This window comes from Rhinopithecus roxellana, chromosome 15 (assembly GCF_007565055.1).
Source record: "Rhinopithecus roxellana isolate Shanxi Qingling chromosome 15, ASM756505v1, whole genome shotgun sequence".
Lineage (NCBI taxonomy): Eukaryota > Metazoa > Chordata > Mammalia > Primates > Cercopithecidae > Rhinopithecus > Rhinopithecus roxellana.
Window position 1 is genome coordinate 111,898,279 of NC_044563.1, and position 19,128 is coordinate 111,917,406.

Here is a 19,128-nt window from a genome sequence, read left to right on the forward strand (position 1 = left end):
CAGGCGCAGTGGCTCACACCTGGGAGGCTGAGACGGGCAGATTGCTTGAGCTCCACAGTTCGAGACCAGCCTGGGCAACATCAGGAGACCCTCATCCCTATAAAAAATGCCAAAAATTAGCCAGGCATGGTGGTGCATGCCTGAAGTCCCAGCTACTTGGGAGGCTGAAGTGGGAGGATCGCTTGAGTCTGGGAGACGGAGGTTGCAGTGGGCCCGAGATCGCACCATGGTACCTCAGCATGGGTGACAGGAGAAAAAAAAAAAGAGTGTGGCCCTGTGACCCCTCCCTCACCTCTCTCTCTTGGTTCCTCTATGGGCACGTGATGCCTGCTCCTCCTTCACCTTCTGCTATGATTATAAACTTTCTGAGGCCCTCACCAGAAGCAGATGCTGGCAGCACTCCTGTACAGCCTGCAGAACAGTGAGCCAAAATACACCTCTTTTCTTTATAAATTACTCAGTCTCAGGTATTCCCTTTTTTCTTCTTCTTCTTTTTTTTTTTTTTTTTTTTTTTAAGACAGTCACTCTATTGCCCAGGCTGGAGTGCAGTGGCTCAATCTCATTTCATTGCAACCTCAACCCCCTGTGTTCCAGTGATTCTCCTGCCTCAGCCTCCCAAGCAGCTGGGATTACAGGCACCCACCACCACGCCCAGTTAATTTTTGCATTTTTAGTAGAGACAGGGTTTCACTATGTTGGCCAGGCTGGTACTGAATTCCTGGGCTCAAGTAATCCACTGCCTTGGCCTCCCAAAGTGCTGGATTGCAGGCGTGAGCCACCACACCCGGCCTCAGGTATTCCTTTATAGCGAGAAAAACAGACGAACACATCACTAATCTACCTTTTGTCTTTATAAATTGACTATTGATGTTTCACAGAAATGGAATCGTACAGTGTGTTGTCTTTTTTGACTAGATGTTTTCATTAAACATAATATTTTCAAGGTTCATCCATGGTAGCATGTATTGGTATTTCATTCGTTTTTATGGCCAAATAATATTCCACTATATGGATAGACCATATTTTGTTTGTTCATTCATCAGTTGATGGAAATTTAGGTTGTTTTCACTTTTTGGCTATCATGAATAATGCTGCTGTGAACATTTATATGCAAGATTTTTCGTGGACATACATTTTAATTTCTCTTAGGTATATACCGAGGAGTAGAATTTCCAAGTCGTACAGTAACTCTACATTTAACATTTTGAGGAACTGCCAAACTGTTTTCCAAAACAGTTGTGCCATCTCACATTCCCACAAGCAATGATGAGGGCTCCAATTTCTCCACATCCTCCATGAAACTCATTACAAGTCTTTTCATTATAGCCTCTCTGACTTCACTTGTGCTATTGTTACGATGTCAGAATTGGACACTGAAAAAGCATTAGGCTAGAAAAAGTATTTACTTGGCCAAAAAAATAATTATTTAATTAGATTAGAAAAAGCATTTAACAGAGATAACACATTTATATGGCACTTTTAACTTTTCAAGAGTTTCACATCTTTTAGTATACTGTAAAGGATTAAAACCCCACTTCTAAAGTTAACTACACCCCTCCCATTCCATGAATCCATTGGAACCTAGACGTTTTCTGTCATAGTCATGGTTAAGAGGCTACAGGATATGCCAAATTAATACCATGTTTGGTAAATGGAGATGTTATAAAGGTACTCATCAATGCTGTGTAAATACTGTTGACAATATGTGTCAAAAATGTAAGTTCAGGGGCTGAGCAGGGTGGCTCATGCCTGTAATCCCAGGAATTTCAGAGGCTGAGGCAGGAGGATCACTTGAGGCCAGGAGTTTAAGACCTGACTGGGCAACATAGGGAGATCCCCATCTCTATGAAAAATGCAAAAATTAGCCATGTGTGGTGGCAAGTGCCTGTAGTCCCAGCTACTTGGGAGGCTGAGGCAGGAGAATCAGTTGAGCCCAGGAGGCTGAGGCCACAGTGAGCCATGATTGCACCACTGCGCTCCAGCCTGGGCAACAGAGCAAGATCTTGTTTAAAAAATATATATACATATATATAAGTTTGGTCATTTTAAAAATTAGCTATGTAAGATTCTGGGATTCTCAGAAAGTCTAATATTCACTGGCTGCATGCTATTTCTTCCTATAAATGGATCATAATTTATTCAAATATTTATTAATTTTTGGATGCGTAGGCAGTTTCCAAACTTCACTATGATAGGTTGTGTTGCAGCGAACAGTATAGCAATTTCTGTCATGACAAATAGAGTTGACAGACTGAATTTCCTATTGCTGGCTTTGGCTTCATGAAAATCCAGTCTGAGATTATCTTGAGACTGTGTAGAGCTGACACAAAACAGACTGAGCTTTACTTAGCAAGGGACTCATCCGAAAGACTCCTATGAGCCCACTAAACAGGGGCATTCCAAGGACCCAATTTATCTGTCTTAAAAGGTTAAGCTCTCACGTTGAACCTGCCAAGATTCAGACCAGTGCTCCCAAGAAGTCTGCATGTTTTGGAGCTGCTGTTGGCCCTGAGTAGCCATGCCCTTTAGTTGTACCAGTGTGACTTCTCTATCTTCTAATTGGAAGGCAAGGACTCGTGATCTAACAGAAATATCTCTTCCCATTTGAGACTATGCAGTACAGACACCTCTCTTTACTTCCAAAGAAGTAGATTTTATCGTAATGGAAAGACTGGAAAAAAGTCACATATGATATAGAAGAAATAGCACGTTATGCTTCAACACAAAAGTCAAATACTAGAAGTAGCATACTAAATGGAACGAACACAAGATTAGGAAAAATCAGGAAAGCTTGGGTCGGTCCTGATCCTGTCACTTACTAGCTCAGTCCTCTGTATCTGTGGGGTTCTGAATTGGCGGGTTCAGCCCATCTCGGATATCCCTCCCCATTCTCTTACCACCCCTTGAACTATACTTTAGTGCTCTCAGGGGTTCCTCTTCACCTGTGGCTTTAGGCTCTGTTCTTTGACTGCTGCTCTGCTTATTCTAATGTTTCACTCAGATGATCTGCCTACTCCCATGGCATCGGCCACCTGTCTGAGACCTCCCCAAGTCTTACTAAAATCCTGTTCCTTTAAACGTGTCAGCAGTCTCTCTCCTCAGTCTCCCAGCCTCGGCTCATGCCCTACAGGGACTGCCACCCAGCCCCCAGCCTCTTTTCCCTGGCCAGCCTTCCCTCACCGTTTCACCTCAGGGTGGATATTACATCCCACAGCGGGGATCTTCCAATACTTTTGCTCCCATATCTACCGAATTTATTTTGAGAGACAATGCACCCCTTGCACAATTTATGTTGATCGATCATCAGAAAGTGTTATCATACATTTAGATAGTTGCAAAGAATATAATTTCTAACTTATTTTAAACATTGGCATTTAAAAATAAACTGTTATTCTTGTAAGTCTATCCAATGGATTTTTTTTTTTTTTTTTGAGATGGAGTCTTGCTCTGTTGCCCAGGTTGGAGTGCAGTGTTGTGATCTAGGCTCACTGCAACCTCCGCCTCCTGGGTTCAAGTGATTCTTGTGCCTCAGCCTCCCAAGTAGCTGGGACTACAGACGTGTGCTACCATGCCGGGCTAATTTTTGTATTTTTAGTAGAGACGGGGTTTCGCCATGTTGGCCAGGCTGGTCTTGAACTCCGGACCTCAAGTGATCCTCCCCGCCTTGGCCTCCTAAAGTGCTGGGATTACAGGTGTGAGCCACTGCGCCCAGCCTGTGAACTTATATTTCATTCTACTTCCCCCACCACAGAATGTCATCATATGTAAATTATTTTAACCTCAAAATTCTTTCATTGATCATTCCTTCATATTTCTCTACCATAGAAATAGGTAAATTGAAATAAAACATTTTAAAAATTCCTATAATCATAAACCTCTATGAGTTAAAATTTTTCTTCTCAATAAAGTCTTCATTACAATTACATAGTCATGCCCAACTAATTTTTGTATTTTTTTTTAGTAGAGACGGGGTTTTGCCATGTTGGCCAGGCTGGTCTCAAACTCCTGACCTCAGGTGACCTGCCTGCCTCGGCCTCCCAAAGTCCTGGGATTACAGGCGGGAACCATCATGCCTGACCCAATAGACATTTATAACAATTTATAGATCCATGGATGACTATTACTTACTACTAAAATGAAACAGAATTTCTGCAATATTTCCATTCTAATTTTTCTTTTGCATGTAAGCATCAAAAAACTTCACTTACAGATTGAAGAAAACAAGTTTTATTTGGGCAATGTCATTTAATATTTTAAACTCTTTCCAAACTATGGGTTAAAAATAACATAATTATCTAGCATCAAAATTTTTAAAAAACTGTTCTATTGGCTAACAACTAGATTATGTCCATTTTAATCTGTAAAAGGACTTATGCTTCAGCTGTTAGAATCATTTGACGTCTTAATTTGGGAGGTAAACCCAAAGTTTTAGCCAAAATTTATCAAATGATTGTTAATTATATTTGTTATTCTCTTGATTATGATGTCATCATGTATCCTATTCAACCATCAGATTCAGAAAGCGTTGGGAATATCAATTTTTTCTATTTCAATACTCCTTTGTTAGTGCTTTTTTTGGTCTAAAATTATTTTATATTGCCACATGCTTTCAATATATTTTTACCAAATCTTTGGAGCTTCAGATTATACTCATTTAATTTATGGAAATTACCATATACAACCTAATTGGTAAAACCAGTGCTCACTCTTAAGGTAGATGCATTTGGTCTTTCTATGTGGAAAGAAATCAGCCGTTTTATGGTCTCTTTGGCTTTGGTTATGTGAGTGTGTGTTTTATTTAATGACATCATAACTGACCCGGCTGTTCAGTTAATATTCACATTTCTCTGACTTTACAGCTTCTTGTGTCCTGCTGGCATTTCTGAAGGGCAATTATTGTCTGGAAATTGAACATCAGAGTGAGTTCATTTAATCTGAAAACTAATTTATTCTTAAGTTTTTAGTATTATATGGTTTATCTGATTCAGTTAAGACTGGTAAAAGAATGAGATGCAGCAATAGAATTGTACTGATCATATGTTGATGTGATAAACTATATTGATTGCATGACAACCAACTTCGAATAATCAGAATAGTTATAATGAATAGGTGCTCAACAAATGCTTGCTGAGTAAATGAATAATGAGTAGAAAAAACCCAAACAGATGTCTGAATGGTTGCTTGAAAAGTTTCCAATAAACTATGTCTATTCTGAAATTTGTCACTGTTTCTAAATCTTCCAAATAGAAAACTAATAATAGTAATTCTCACAATACTATGAGATTGCTATAAAGATAAAAGTGTCACTTTGGGAGGCGGGGGCAGGCAGATCACGAGGTCAGTAGTTCAATACCAGCCTGGCCAAAACAGTGAAACCCCATCTCTACTAAAAATATAAAAAATTAGCTGGGAGTGGTGGTGCATGTCTGTAGTCCCAGCTACTCGGAAGGCTGAGGCAGGAGAATGGCATGAACCTGGGAGGCGGAGCTTGCAGTGAGCCGAGATCGTGCCACTGCACTCCAGCCTGGGCGACAGAGTGAGACTCCATCTAAAAAAAAAAAATAACTGGCCCCTGTTCCCTGTTGGTTAAAGGTTCCTTCCAGGGACCATTACCTCCTCTCACTTCAGGCTGTGTGTGCATGTCAAACATTCTGTCCAGATGTTCACAGAGAAGCTTTGGGAAAGAAAGTAAGAAACCAAAACCAAAGGTGCAGGTCTGAGGTGAAAGTTTAGATGCTTCAATGTGATGAGTGAGCAGAACTGGTGAGGCTGAGAAACTGAAGTAGTGCACAACAGGTACCTGATACATATATATATATGTGTGTTTTTCTTGTGCATGTGGAAGAAATATACAGCAAAATCTGTTAATGTGTTGGCTCCATTAGATGAATAAAAACTTTATAGTCAACTGATGATACTTGATTATAGGGACTGAATCAGATATTTCTTTTTCTTTTCTTTTCTTTTCTTTCTTTCTTTTTTTTTTTTTTTTGAGATGGAGTCTTGCTCTGTCGCCCAGGCTGGAGTGCAGTGGCAGGATCTCAGCTCACTGCAAGCTCTGCCTCCCGGGTTCAAGCGTGAATCAGACATTTCAAATAGAAACCCAGTTAAATTCATTTCAATGGTGGTTCCACTTTTTAATTCAATTCATGAAATCAGTAAAATATTTGGAAGTTCATTTGGTCAAAGGTGAAACATCTGCCATTATTCTAAATGTTATTATAAATTCAGTTTAAAAATCCATCATTGAAGATAAAATTATTTATGTTTCTGGTGATAGTACAAATCTGAATTTTGGTGGAGCACAGTATTGAGGTAGAAACAAAACTGGTGTTAAATTGAGAAACTTGCCAGACACAGTGGCTTACACCTGCAAACCCAATACTTTGGAGACTGAAGTGGGAGGATTGCTTGAGGCCAGCAGTTCAAGACTAGCCTGGGCAACATAGCAAGATCGCATTTCTAAAAAAAAAAATATTAGCCAGGTCCTAGCTACTTGGGAGGCTGAGATGGGAAGATCGCTGAACCCAGGAGTTTGAGATGACAGTGAGCTATGATTGTGCTACTGCACTCCAGCCTGGGTGACGGAGTGAGACTCTGTCTCCAAAAATAAATAAATAAATAAATAAATAAATAAATAAATAAGAAAAGGTAAACTACTGACTAAAACACAATATTTATAATACGTATACCTGAAAAGGGACTCGTATCTAAAATACATAATGGGTCTTTAGAACTCAATTGTAAGACAAGAAAACAATTTAAAATGGGCAAAAATGGCCAGGTGTGGTGGCTCACCCCTGTGATCTCCGCACTTTGGGAGGCAAAGGCAGGTGGATCACTTGAGCCCAAGAGTTCAAAATCAGCCTGGGCAACATGACAAAATACTATCTCTATTAAAAATACAAAAATTAGCTGGGCATGGTGGTGTGTGACTTTAGTCCTGGTTACTTGGGAGGCTGAGGTTAGGGGATCACTTGATCCCAGAAAGCCGAGGCTGCAGTGAGCTGTGATCGTGCCACTGCACTCCTGGGGAATGAGAGTAGACCCATCTCAAACAAACAAAAAAGGCAAAAGATTTGAATAGGAACCTCGTTAAAGAAGATATATGAATGACCAACAGGCCTATGAAAAAATACTCAACATCATTAGCATCAAAGAAAAGCAAATTAAAGCCACAATGATATGGCACTACTTATTTGTTAAAAGGGCTAATAGAAAGACACAATACCAAGTGTGAGTGCAGGGGAAGTAACTGGAATTCTCTTCACTCCACCTGTACACTGATGGTGGGAGTGTAAAATGTATAGCTGCTTTGGAAGAGAGTCTGGCTGTTTCTTACAAAATTAAACATTCATTGTTTTGTATGACACAGCAGTTCTGCTCCTAGGTATTTATTATCCATAATCATAGCAGCTTTATTTATAATTCAAAGTTGGAAAACGAGTGAATGGATAAAGAAATTGTGCGGTAACCATACAACTCAGCAATAAAAAAGAACGAACTACTGAAGTATGCAACTGCATGAAAGAATCTCAATACATTATGTTGTCACACCTGTAATTCCAGCACTTTGGGAGGCTGAGGCAGGCAGATCACTTGAGACCAGGAGTTCGAGACCAGCCTGGGCAACATGGCTAAATCCAGTCTCTAAATAATAATAATACAAAAATTAGTCAGGCATGGTGGCTTCTGTCTGTAGTCCTAGCTACTTTGGAGCCTGAGGTGGGAGGATCATTTGAGCCCAGGAGGTTGAGGCTGCAGTGAGCCATGATCAGACCACTGCACTCCAGCTTGGGGAACAGAGGAAAATAAAAACGTTACGTTGGCTGGGCATGGTGGCTCATGCCTGTAATCTTTGGGAGGCCAAGGCGGGTGGATCACAAGGTCAGGAGTTCACAACCAGACTGGCCAATATGGTGAAACCCCATCTCTACTAAAAATAGAAAAATTAGCTGGGTGTGGTGGCAGGCGTCTCTAGTCCCAGCTACTCAGGAGACTGAGACAGGAGAATCTCTTGAACCTGGGGGACAGAGGTAGCAGTGAGGTGAGATCATGCCACTGCACTCCAGCCTGGGTGACAGAGCAAGATTCCATCTCAAAACAAAAACAAAACAAAAACAAAAACAAAAACAAATTATGTTGAGTGAAAGGAGCCAGATCCAGAAGACTATATCATGTATAATTCCATTTATATGAAATTCCAGAGCAGGCAAAACTTATCTACAGTAAGGGAAAGAAATAATGGTTCTGAGAGGGGGACATGGGGTGGTGAAACTAATTATGGAAATGACTTTTCGAAATAATTATTTGTAATATGGCTGGGCATGGTGGCTCAGGTCTGTAATCCCAGCACTTTGGGAGGCCGAAGTGGGTGAATCACCTGAGTTCAGGAGTTCGAGAGCAGCCTGGCCAACATGGTGAAAACCCCTCTCTACTAAAAATACAAAACTTAGCCGGGCATGGTGGTGCATACCTGTAGTCCCAGCTACTCGGGTGGCTAAGGCAGATTACGTCACTGCACTCCAGCCTGGGCAACAGAGCAAGACTCCGTCCAAAAAGAAAGAAAAAATTATTTGTGATATAAATACTCTGTAGCTTAATCGTGTTGGTAGTGTCATGAGTGGGTGCATATGTCAAAATTTATCAAACTGTACACTTAAAATAGGTTATTTTATTATAGGTAAACTACACCTCATTGAAGTTGATTAAAAAGGCATTTTATAAATTGCTAATTTTATAAGATAGGGATAAAATACTCACAAGTTTTACTTTAAAAAATAGAATTGATAATATCTTCCATTTAGTATAGTTTATTCTGTGATTTAACAGGCACCTCAGGACTTGTAGAGAAAGCATGTTTGTTTTTGTTTGTTTGTTTGTTTGTTTGTTTGAGATGGAGTCTTGCCCTATTGCCAGGCTGGAGTGCAGTGGCGTGATCTCAGTTCACAGCAACCTCTGCCTCCTGCGTTCAAGTGATTCTCCTGTCTCAGCCTCCTGAGTAGCTGGGACTACAGGCGTGCGCCACCACACCCAGCTAATTTTTGTATTTTTAGTAGAGATAGGGTTTCACCATGTTGGCCAGGATGGTCTGGATCTCTTGACCTTGTGATCCGCCTGCCTTGGCCTCCCAAAGTGCTCAGATTACAGGCGTGAATCACTGTGCCCAGCCGAGAAAGCCTGTTTTTAAAGAAGCATTAGAGTCTACAAAAAGTAATCGACTAAAAGTTCAAAAGTTTCAAACTAACTTTAAAATGCAACTTTGAAGATCAATTTTCTGAAAATTTTAAAAATAATACCTTTTTCAGAAAAATACTAGTGCTGTCGTATTAAAAACAAATTCCACCCAAGGAACTGATTCAAGTATGTGACTATTCACCAAGGATGATTGTTCTGATTATGTTATTTATTAATGTTTTGATGATCAACATATTAAAAGTTTAAAAAATTCTGCTTGAATATCCGCCACTATCTATCTACATATCTAGATGTAGATAGATACGTTTTAGTATTTTAAAATAATTTCATTTTTGAAAATAGTTTTCAAATAGAACTTTTAAAAAAGATTTACCTATATAATAAAAATTTTTAGTCAATAAATTTATATATATATAATTTTAATGATTTTTATGACCCTTTTCACTCTCAAATGTGTCATGATCTCTATTATATAGTCATCTGGTCTATGAATGTAACACAAACTTCCATAGTTGGGTATTCGTGAATCTCTGCTTTTTAATACCCATTCTGCTCCTGTCAAATGGAACTATTCACTTTTCCACATCCAAGTAAGCAATCTTCAGCCCCATTCCCACATCCACGTAACCGTTTCCTGCCCTTTCTCCAAGGTCCCAGCTATCTCCACTATGAAGTCCTTTTTTTTTTTTCTCCAGAGACGGAGTTTCACTCTTACGCCCAGGGTGGAGTGAAGTGGTGTGATTCTCCTGCCTCAGCCTCCAGAGTAGCTGGGATTACAGGCGCCCACCACACCCAGCTAATTTTTGCATTTTTAGTAGAGACGGGGTTTCGCCATGTTGGTCAGGCTGATCTCGAACTCTTGACCTCAGGTGATCTGCCTGCCTCGGACTCCCAAAGTGGGAAGCCCTTCTTTTTAGCCAGATCTTTGTCCCCGTAGCACTTTAATTCTCTTTAACTTATCACATTTTAAATCCCTATTTTTTAAATGCACATTTTATCACCTCTTCTTTCCTCCAAGTGCTTTAAGGCCAGTGGTATTAATAGTATCTTATTCATCTTTATATCACCCTCAGGTCCTACTGTAGTACCTGGCACTGAGTATGCACTCAATAAGCACTTGTTAAATAAATGAATATGTGAAAGAAAGAGCAAATGAACCAACAAATGAATGAATGAATCCATGAATGAAAACTCTAGGTGGCTCACGCCTGTAATCCCAGCACTTTGGGAGGCTGAGGCGGGCAGATCACTTGAGGCCAGGAGTTCGAGACCAACCTGGCCAACATGGTGAAACCCCTGTCTACTAAAAAAAATATATATATATATTAGCCAGATGTCATGGCACGCACCTGTCATCCTAGCTACTCAAGAAGCTGAGGCAGGAGAATTGCTTGAACCTGGTAGGTGGAGGTTGCAGTGAGCCAAGATCATGCCACTGCACTCCAGCCTGGGTGACAGAGCAATACTCTGTCTAAAAAAAAAGAAAGAAAGAAAGAAAAGAAAAAAAAGAAAAGAAAACTCTATTTAGCATGCGTGCTGAGTGTAGTTACCACTGTCTTTGATCTGTTGGCACCCATGAAGTAGCGAAACAGATTTTTAAGTTCTTTTTATTTTCATTTGATTTGTGATCATTGGTTAATTCCCAAATACAACTTAAGATAAAGTCAGTGTACATGGAGTAGCTTAAAATCTTTATTTCTCCCTCCTTCTGGTTTCTTGTGGTTTCCTAGAATGCTTTTGACATGTTGCTACAAAAGAAGAGCAAAGTCCTGAAGTGTCCTGACTCAAAAGTCCTGATCCATGGTTTCTACTTCCACCAGGACAACCTGTTCCAGCATGGAGGTAGGGGTCCGGACAACAGCCCAGACACTGACGTGGGATGACCATTGTTTGCAGATCCTGTTCCCAAGGTTCTTCACGGGGAAGAGCTGGGATTTTATCTGATCGTAATTCAGGCTGAGCTAGGGCACACAGACATCATGGTTCGAAATTTTTTTGTGTATCCTCCACAATGTGTACATCGCCTTATGCGTAGTGCATGCTCATGACTCAAAAATAATTCACTGAATTAACAAATGAATGAACAATCTAATCATCACATAAAGCAGGAAGGGCTGCCCTTTTGTCCACAATTGTGAAACTGCGGGCTTCCAGGGATGTGGGAGTGCTGTCCTGCTCTGCCTCCCATCTTTCTAACTTTAGCCACCACTTTAGAGGTAGCATTTAGCTCCAGTGACACGAATCTACCAATGAGGCTTACACTTTGCATGACCTCTGCTCTACTGCCAAAAACTTAAAGCTAAATTAAAACAGTGAAATATCCATCAGTGAGTGTTTGTCAGGCACTAACTCTATGTGTGTGCAACACTCTTGTGAAACTTACAAAATTTACAAATAAAATGCAGTGCACCATTCTTGCTCTTCGAGAACTTTAAATCTTTTCAGGATTAATATTAAAATATTCACAAGACAAAAAGTGCAAAACTTTATAAATAACACAATATTGAATTGAGTGGTTCAGAAAATAAGGAGGTGCTGAGTTTAGAGAAGTTGATTGAGCTGAATAAAGTTTTGCTGTAGAAGTGGCTGGTATTCATTTGTCAGCAAATATTGTGCAGGTTGTTTCTGAGAACATATTTAGATATTGCAGCCCAAATTCTTTTTTTTTTTTTTTTTTTGAGATGGAGTCTCGCTCTGTTGCCCTGCCTGGAGTGCAGTGCTGTGATCTCAGCTCACTGCAAGCTCCGCCTCCCGGGTTCATGCCATTCTTCTGCCTCAGCCTCCCAAGCAGCTGGGACTACAGGCACCTGCCATTACGCCCTGCTAATTTTTTTGTATTTTTAGTAGAGATGGGGTTTCGCCGTGTTAGCCAGGATGGTCTCGATCTCCTGACCTCGTGATCCGCCCACCTCGGACTCCCAAAGTGCTGGGATTATAGGCGTGAGCCACCACGCCAGGCCTTGCAGCCCAAATTCTTTATCCTGATTCTGGCATTGCTTATAAACCATTATTGGTTCCCTAAGTGCCTTGCCATCTTTCTGGTCCTAAGGGTTGGGTAGTGAGCTCTAGGCACGAGCTCTCCATCAGGTGTAGAGTAGTGTATCTAGAAGCAGGCTGGGCCAGGTAGAGTATTTATGTCACTCCAGAGGTGTGGAGCTTGGGGGGAAAACCAAAGAAGTGGAAGCTGAACAATGGGTAGAAACTACTAGATATTAGGGATAAGGAGAGGTAATAATCAGGAAAATGACTTGCTAGGCCATAAGAAGCTCTGGCAGGTCAAGAGAGAGATACAAGCTGTCCTGAGTGGTTCTAGAACGTGAACGTTGTAGGGATGCTGGCAGCCCGAAGTGGCCAGGATGGAAAAAGAGAGTCAGGTATTAGAATGCGAAGGGACTACGCAGAAGTGAGGCCATGATAGAGAAACTTTATTTTAACAACCACCAGTTAAAGATTAGTCAATCCAGGAAGTTCAGAAATAGGATTTTGACCCAGTCACTGTCTTGGGGAGTCCCAACCAGAGTGAAAATTTTCAGTTCTGTTATTGCTGGTCCTGTCATCTGTATCAAGGCTGTATTATTATCAAGAGTATTAGAATGGGCCAGGCGCGGTGGCTCACGCCTGTAATCTCAGGAATTTGGGACTTGAGGCGGGCAGATCACAAATTCAGGAGATTGAGACCATCCTGGCGAACACGGTGAAACTCAGTCTCTACTAAAAATACAAAAAAATTAGCTGGGCGTGGTGGCGGGTGCCTGTAGTTCCAGCTTCTGGGGAGGCTGAGGCAGGAAAATGGCATGAACTCAGGAGGTGACGGAGCTTGCAGAGAGCGGAGATTGCGCCACTGCACTCCAGCCTGGGCAACAGAGCAAGACTCCATCTCAAAAAAAAAAAAAAAAAGAGTATTAGAATGTATTTAGAGTGATTCATCCATGTGACCTCTAGTCACCATACACCGGTCTCACTGGCTCCTTCCTTCCTTCCTTCCTTCCTTCCTTCCTTCCTTCCTTCCTTCCTTCCTTCCTTCCTTCCTTCCTTCCTTCCTCTTCTTTCCTTCTTTCTTTCCTTCTTTCTTTCTTTTTTTGATGGAGTCTCACTCTGTTGCCCAGGCTGAAGTGCAGTGGTGCAATCTCAGCTCCCTGCAACCTCTGTCTCCTGGGTTCAAGCAATTCTCCTGCCTCAACCTTCCAAGTAGCTGAGATTACAGGTGCATGCCACCACACACAGCTAATCTTTTGTGTTTTTAGTAGAGGCAGGGTTTCGCCACATTGGCCAGGCTGGTTTCCAGCTCCTGACTTCAAATGATCTGCTGCCTCAGACTCCCAAAGTGCTGAGATTACAGGACATGAGCCACCGTGCACGGTCCACTGGCCTTTTTCTTTCTTTCTTTCTTTCTTTTTTTTGCACATAAGGCATATTTGCACTGTAAGGCCTTTGCACATGCTGTTCCCTCTGCAGATAATTACTTTGCTTTGGGTCTTCAATATCACACCCTCAGACCACCTGGTCTAACATTGCTTCTACTCCATCCTCAACTTGGCTGAGCCTGTGTTGGACATTTCTGGATTGGATCCAACCTGGGATAGGCCACCCTGTCTAAGGAGACTTGTCCACGCCCCAGAGGCTGCTTAGTGGTGCTTGGTGACACGGCATGGGACAGGATTGATGATTTGGAGGAGCCAGGGAAGTGGCTCCAGGACCAACCAGCCAGCAAAGACCACTTAAACTTAGCTTTTTCTGAATCAGTTAAGATGACTAGAAAAAAACAGAAAACAATGTGGTCAGCTACAGAACGCTTTAATGATTGAAAACACAGAATCAGTAAAACATGGGCATTCTTGGCCCACCAAGAAATTGGTAGGTTTGGCAATGAAGAGTTATCAAAGCCAAATATTCACAAGTTCTTAAAGAAGTAAGAACATTAAAAATATAAATCAAGGAAAAGATTACTAAAGCATCTTGCTGAGGTGCTTTTAAAATTAAGCCATTCTTAACCCTGATGTGAAAATTGACAAAAGTTCAGTCCATGGTTTCAAGAGGTCTTGATTGGTCACGCAGGCATCCACTGCTGAAAACCATGATAGCGATCTATTTAGATAAAGACTCTGAATAAAAGAGCAGAGACTTTTCAGTCAATTTTCACTAACTCCATAAAAGACATTTTTTCAACTCTGTGATTTTTATCACCTCTGTAGATCTTAATGATCTTATGATTTTTGAAGTAACAGGTCTAAGATTTCTGAACCCCATACTAGAATAAAATGATCTAACAATGGGATAGACTATTGTAAGTAGGACTGTTTTTTCCTTATCTAACATCAGCTTATCCATCCTTAGGAATAATCAAATTTGGGGCATGGAACCAGTACCAAAATATGAACTCATCCTTTCCCTCCATTTGTATGTGGCCTCAAAGCCATGGAATGGTTGAGGGGGTGACATTTAAAGACCGAGTGCAAAGGAGTTATCTGCAGAGGGAATAGCATGTGCAAAGGCCCTATGGTGCAAATATGCCTTATATGCATTAAAAAAAAAATAGGAAAAGGCCAGTGGGCTGGGTGCAGTGGCTCACACCTGTAACCCCAGCACTTTGGGAGGCCGAGGTGGATGAATCACTTGAGGTCAGGAGTTCAAGAACAGTCTGGGCAACATGGTAAAATCCCTTATCTACTAAAAATCCAAAAAATTAGCCGAGCGTGGTGGCTGCATGCCTGTAATCCCAGCTACTGAGAAGGCTGAGGCCTGAGAATCACTTGAACCCGGGAGGTGGAGGTTGCAGTGAGCTGAGATCGCCGGGTAAAAGAGCGAGACTCCGTCTCAAAAAAAAAAAAAAAAAAGAAAGAAAAAGAAAAAATAAAAGAAAAGAAATGTATAGAATAGATGAATAGTCTGAAAGTGTAATGGATTGCATGTGGCTTACAGATCCATTTTTCATGAGATGCCCCAGTGGTTGTCAGCCATCTTCTAGGTGAGATTAAAACTTGGCCACTCTTGCAGTTAATGGCAGTGTCTAGGGGTTGTGAGGCCATCCTCTAAGGTTGTGTCAGTAAAAACCTGATTTAAAAAGGCTTGCCCCCTACTTGCCCTTACCAATAATGGCTAACACTTAGAGGTAGACGTGAGGCCTGTGCTTCGAACGCACCATAACCTTTCCAGAGAAGTTTTGGGCTGGGCTCCACTTCGGGGCTCCAAGCCAGGCTGGACCATGTGTGTGCTGCTGTGCTCAGCTCTGCGAGTTCAAGGACAGGCCTGGCTCCTCTTTTCCAAGCTTGGCTCAGATCTTCAGCCAGCTTACCCACTTAGGAAGTTCCCCTGCCCTTGTGGAGAACAAACATTTGTAAAAGATGGCTTGGGATTTTGTTCCGGTTTCATTTAGACAGGCCAACTATACCAAAGGCAAATCCTAGCAGCCAGCAGGATAAAGAACTGGACATTGCATTCGCTCTGCAGAAAGGAAGATGGTATCGGGCCCCTCCTTGTGGGCTCGTGATGACATAGTCAAGTGTGTAAATAAGCCTGATTTTTTTACCCTTTTCTCTTCTTTCCTCCCATAGACAACAAGATTCATGGTGTTTTCCCTAATTTTATCTTCATTAATCTTATTAATAGGTTTTGGCAAAGTTTGTTCCATGAGCAGCCTCCATGGGGAATGTTTTCTTTACCAAAGTTCACGATTCTCCTATTCAAATCCCTGATTTCCATGGTTTCACTTCAGTGCTTTAGTGCTCCTGAGGCCTTTCAGGAATGAGCTCAATTATCAACCCCGAGTGAATCTGAAACCTGATTCAGTCTTCTTATGGTCTGATTAAAGCAATGGGCTTTTATAAATGTCACTAAAGAAATCGTGAAACCTCAACTGCTAGAGGTTGGCCAGACAATAATTTCCTCCTGTGAACTTGTGGCTTATTATCTTTCGAATATTTGAAGCAGATCAGTGGTCCGGTGGTCATTGTGTGTCTTAGGGGGTTAAGATTTTACCGTGAAAAACATTCTTTATGATTCTTGGCATGCACATTCCAAAAAAAAAAAAAAAAAAAAAAATCCTATCAAGACCTGGCAGTTATAAAATTAATTATTTGAGCTTGAACAATTCAAAAGCATCATCAAATTAAAACAAGGTAATTTGGCACAGAGGTTATTGCTCATCATGTCTTCTAATTACTTTTCTGTATTTTGAAAAAACAAAAACAAAACATGAAGTGCTGAGATAATGAACTTTGGGGGCGGCGTTCCGCAGCAGTCCCCTTGGTGATGGAAAACAGCACTGACTTCCAAACAGACCCATCTGATCTTTCCCAGAATGATGTGGGTTATAGGATGTGGCAACTCTGACACTCATTCTCTTCAGAACGCCTTTACAACATGTGAACACGAACCACGCGCATGGTTCTGACAGCAAGGGGGAATAAAAAGAAAACGAGACTCAAGAGTGCTTTTTAAAAAATTCAACTTTATTGACGCATAATTGACATTTAATTTAGTGCATTATTTTAGGTGTGTAGTTCTGAGTCTTGACACTCATGCACACTGTAGTGAACCCACTGGTACAATCAAGATATAACACACTTCTGTCACCCCCAAAACCTCCTGGTGTCTGTCACAGTCAATCCCCACAATCCATCCCACTTTCCAGCCCCAGGTAACTGTTTTCCATTGTGATAAATTAGAATTTCATATACATAGACTCACAGGGTGTGTACTCTTTAATATTAAACTTCTTTCGTTCAGCAAAAAAATTTTTTTTTTTTTTGAGACAGAGTCTCGCTCTGTCACCCAGGCTGGAGCGCAACCTCCCGGGTTTAAGTGATTCTCTTGCCTCAGCCTCCCTAGTAGCTGGGATTACAGGTGCCCGCCACCATGCTCAGCTAATTTTTGTATTTTTGGTAGAGACCGGGTTTTGCCATGTTGGTCAGGTTGATCTCAAACTCCTGACCTCAGGTGATCTGCCTTCCTTGGCCTCCCAAAGTGCTGGGATTATAGGCATGAGCCACCACGCCCGGCCAGCAAAAATGTTTTCTAAAATTCATCCGCGTTGCCACATGCATCAGTAGTTTCTTCTTTTTGATTGCTGAGTGGTATTCCATTGTGTGGATGTTACCAAAATTTGTTTATTCATTCACCCATTGGTGGACATTCGGGTTTTTGTCAATTCTTTTGTGTTTTTTTTTTTTTTTTTTTTTTGAGACAGAATCTTGCTCTGTCACCCAGGCTGGAGTGCGGTGGCACGATCTTGGCCCACTGCAACCTCTGCCTCCCAGGTTCAAGCGATTCTCCTGCCTCAGCCTCCTGAATAGCTGGGATTACAGGCACCTGCCACCATGCCTGGCTAATTTTTTTGTATTTGTAGTAGAGACAGGGTTTCACCATGTTAGCTGGGCTGATCTCAAACTCCTGACCTCAAATGACCCACTTGCCTCAGCCTCCCAAAGTGCTGGGATTATAGGCATGAGCCACTGTGCCTGGCCTTTTTGTGCTATTTGAATAAAGCTGCTGTAAGTCTTTTTGTGGATAATCACATCTTTTTTAAAAGAATAAGTAGGCCAGGCCTGATGGTTCACACCTGTAATCCCAGTGCTCTGGGAGGATGAATCAGGAGGGTTGTTTGAGGCCAGGAGTTTGAGACCAGCCCGGACAACAAAGTGAGACCTCCATCGCCACAAAAAATAAAAAACATTAGGCAGGTATGGTGGTGCTCACCTGTATTCCTAGCTACTTTGGAGGCCAAAGCTGGAGAATCGCTTGAGCCCAGGAGTTGGAGACTACAGCCAGCTTTGATCACACTACTGTCCTCCAGCCTAGGTGACAGAACCACATCCTGTCTCAAAAAAAAAGAAGAAGAAGAATAAATAGAAGAAACCTAAAAACCTTATGCAAAGGCCACAGTTCTGATGTCAAACAAGAGAAGCAGGTAATGTAAGTGAGGGAAGCAGGCGAGGTGTAAGACAAGAGGGAGTGGTAGAGACTATGGCAATAGGCCACAGGAAGAGTTTGCAACTCCTAGTTTAAAGAAATTTTGTCAAGAAATTCGAAGATGTAATGAACTCAAACTATCAAAGGAAAAGCTTTATCGGTCAGTGCATTCCTTTGGATCAAGGCACAGAGAGTCATTTTCAGACTTTCTCCTTCCCACAGGCATCATGGCATAAAACCCAAGAACATAAAATTTGGGCTTAGACAGCCTTGGATTTGAATTCTGGATCCACACTTAATAGTTGTGTGAACCTGGTCAAATATCCCCAACTTTCTGAACCTTAGTTTCCTTATTTGTAAAAATGAGGATAATAATAACACCTACCTCCTAGGGTAGTGGTAAAGAATAAATAAAATAAAGACATGGGTGGAGTTAGCCTAAACATTTGCAGAAATTCCTGGCTGCATGCCAGGCACTTTACTCTCATTATTTTATTTTATTAAAACCTCATACCAGCCTGGGCAACATGGTGAAATCCCATCTCTACAAAAAATACAAAAATTAGCTGGGCATGGTGGCATGCACCTGTAGTCCCAAGTGCTTTTTTTTTTTTTTTTTGAGACAGAGTCTTGCTCTGTCACCCAGGCTGGAGTGCAGTGGCATGATCTTGGCCCACTGCAACCTCTGCCTCCCAGGTTCAAGTGATTCTCCCGCCTCAGCCTCCTGAATAGCTGGGATTACAGGAGGCTGAGGTGGGAGGATCACCTGAGCCTGGGAATAAGAGGCTGCAGTGAGTTGTAATGGCTCCTGAGCATATTAGACCTGTAGGTAAGGGGCCAGCAGGGCTAGAATGGTTGAGGAAAGGTGAGCTTTGCTCCACATGTGTGGAGAGATACTTCCAGGGTCCCCAAGACTGTCACAACCAGAGCTGGTGGTCCTCAGTCTCTGCTTTCATCACTTGGCTTCCTGCCTGAGACTCAGTTTCCTGTTTAGCTAAATGAGATGAAGTCTTCTTTTTTTTT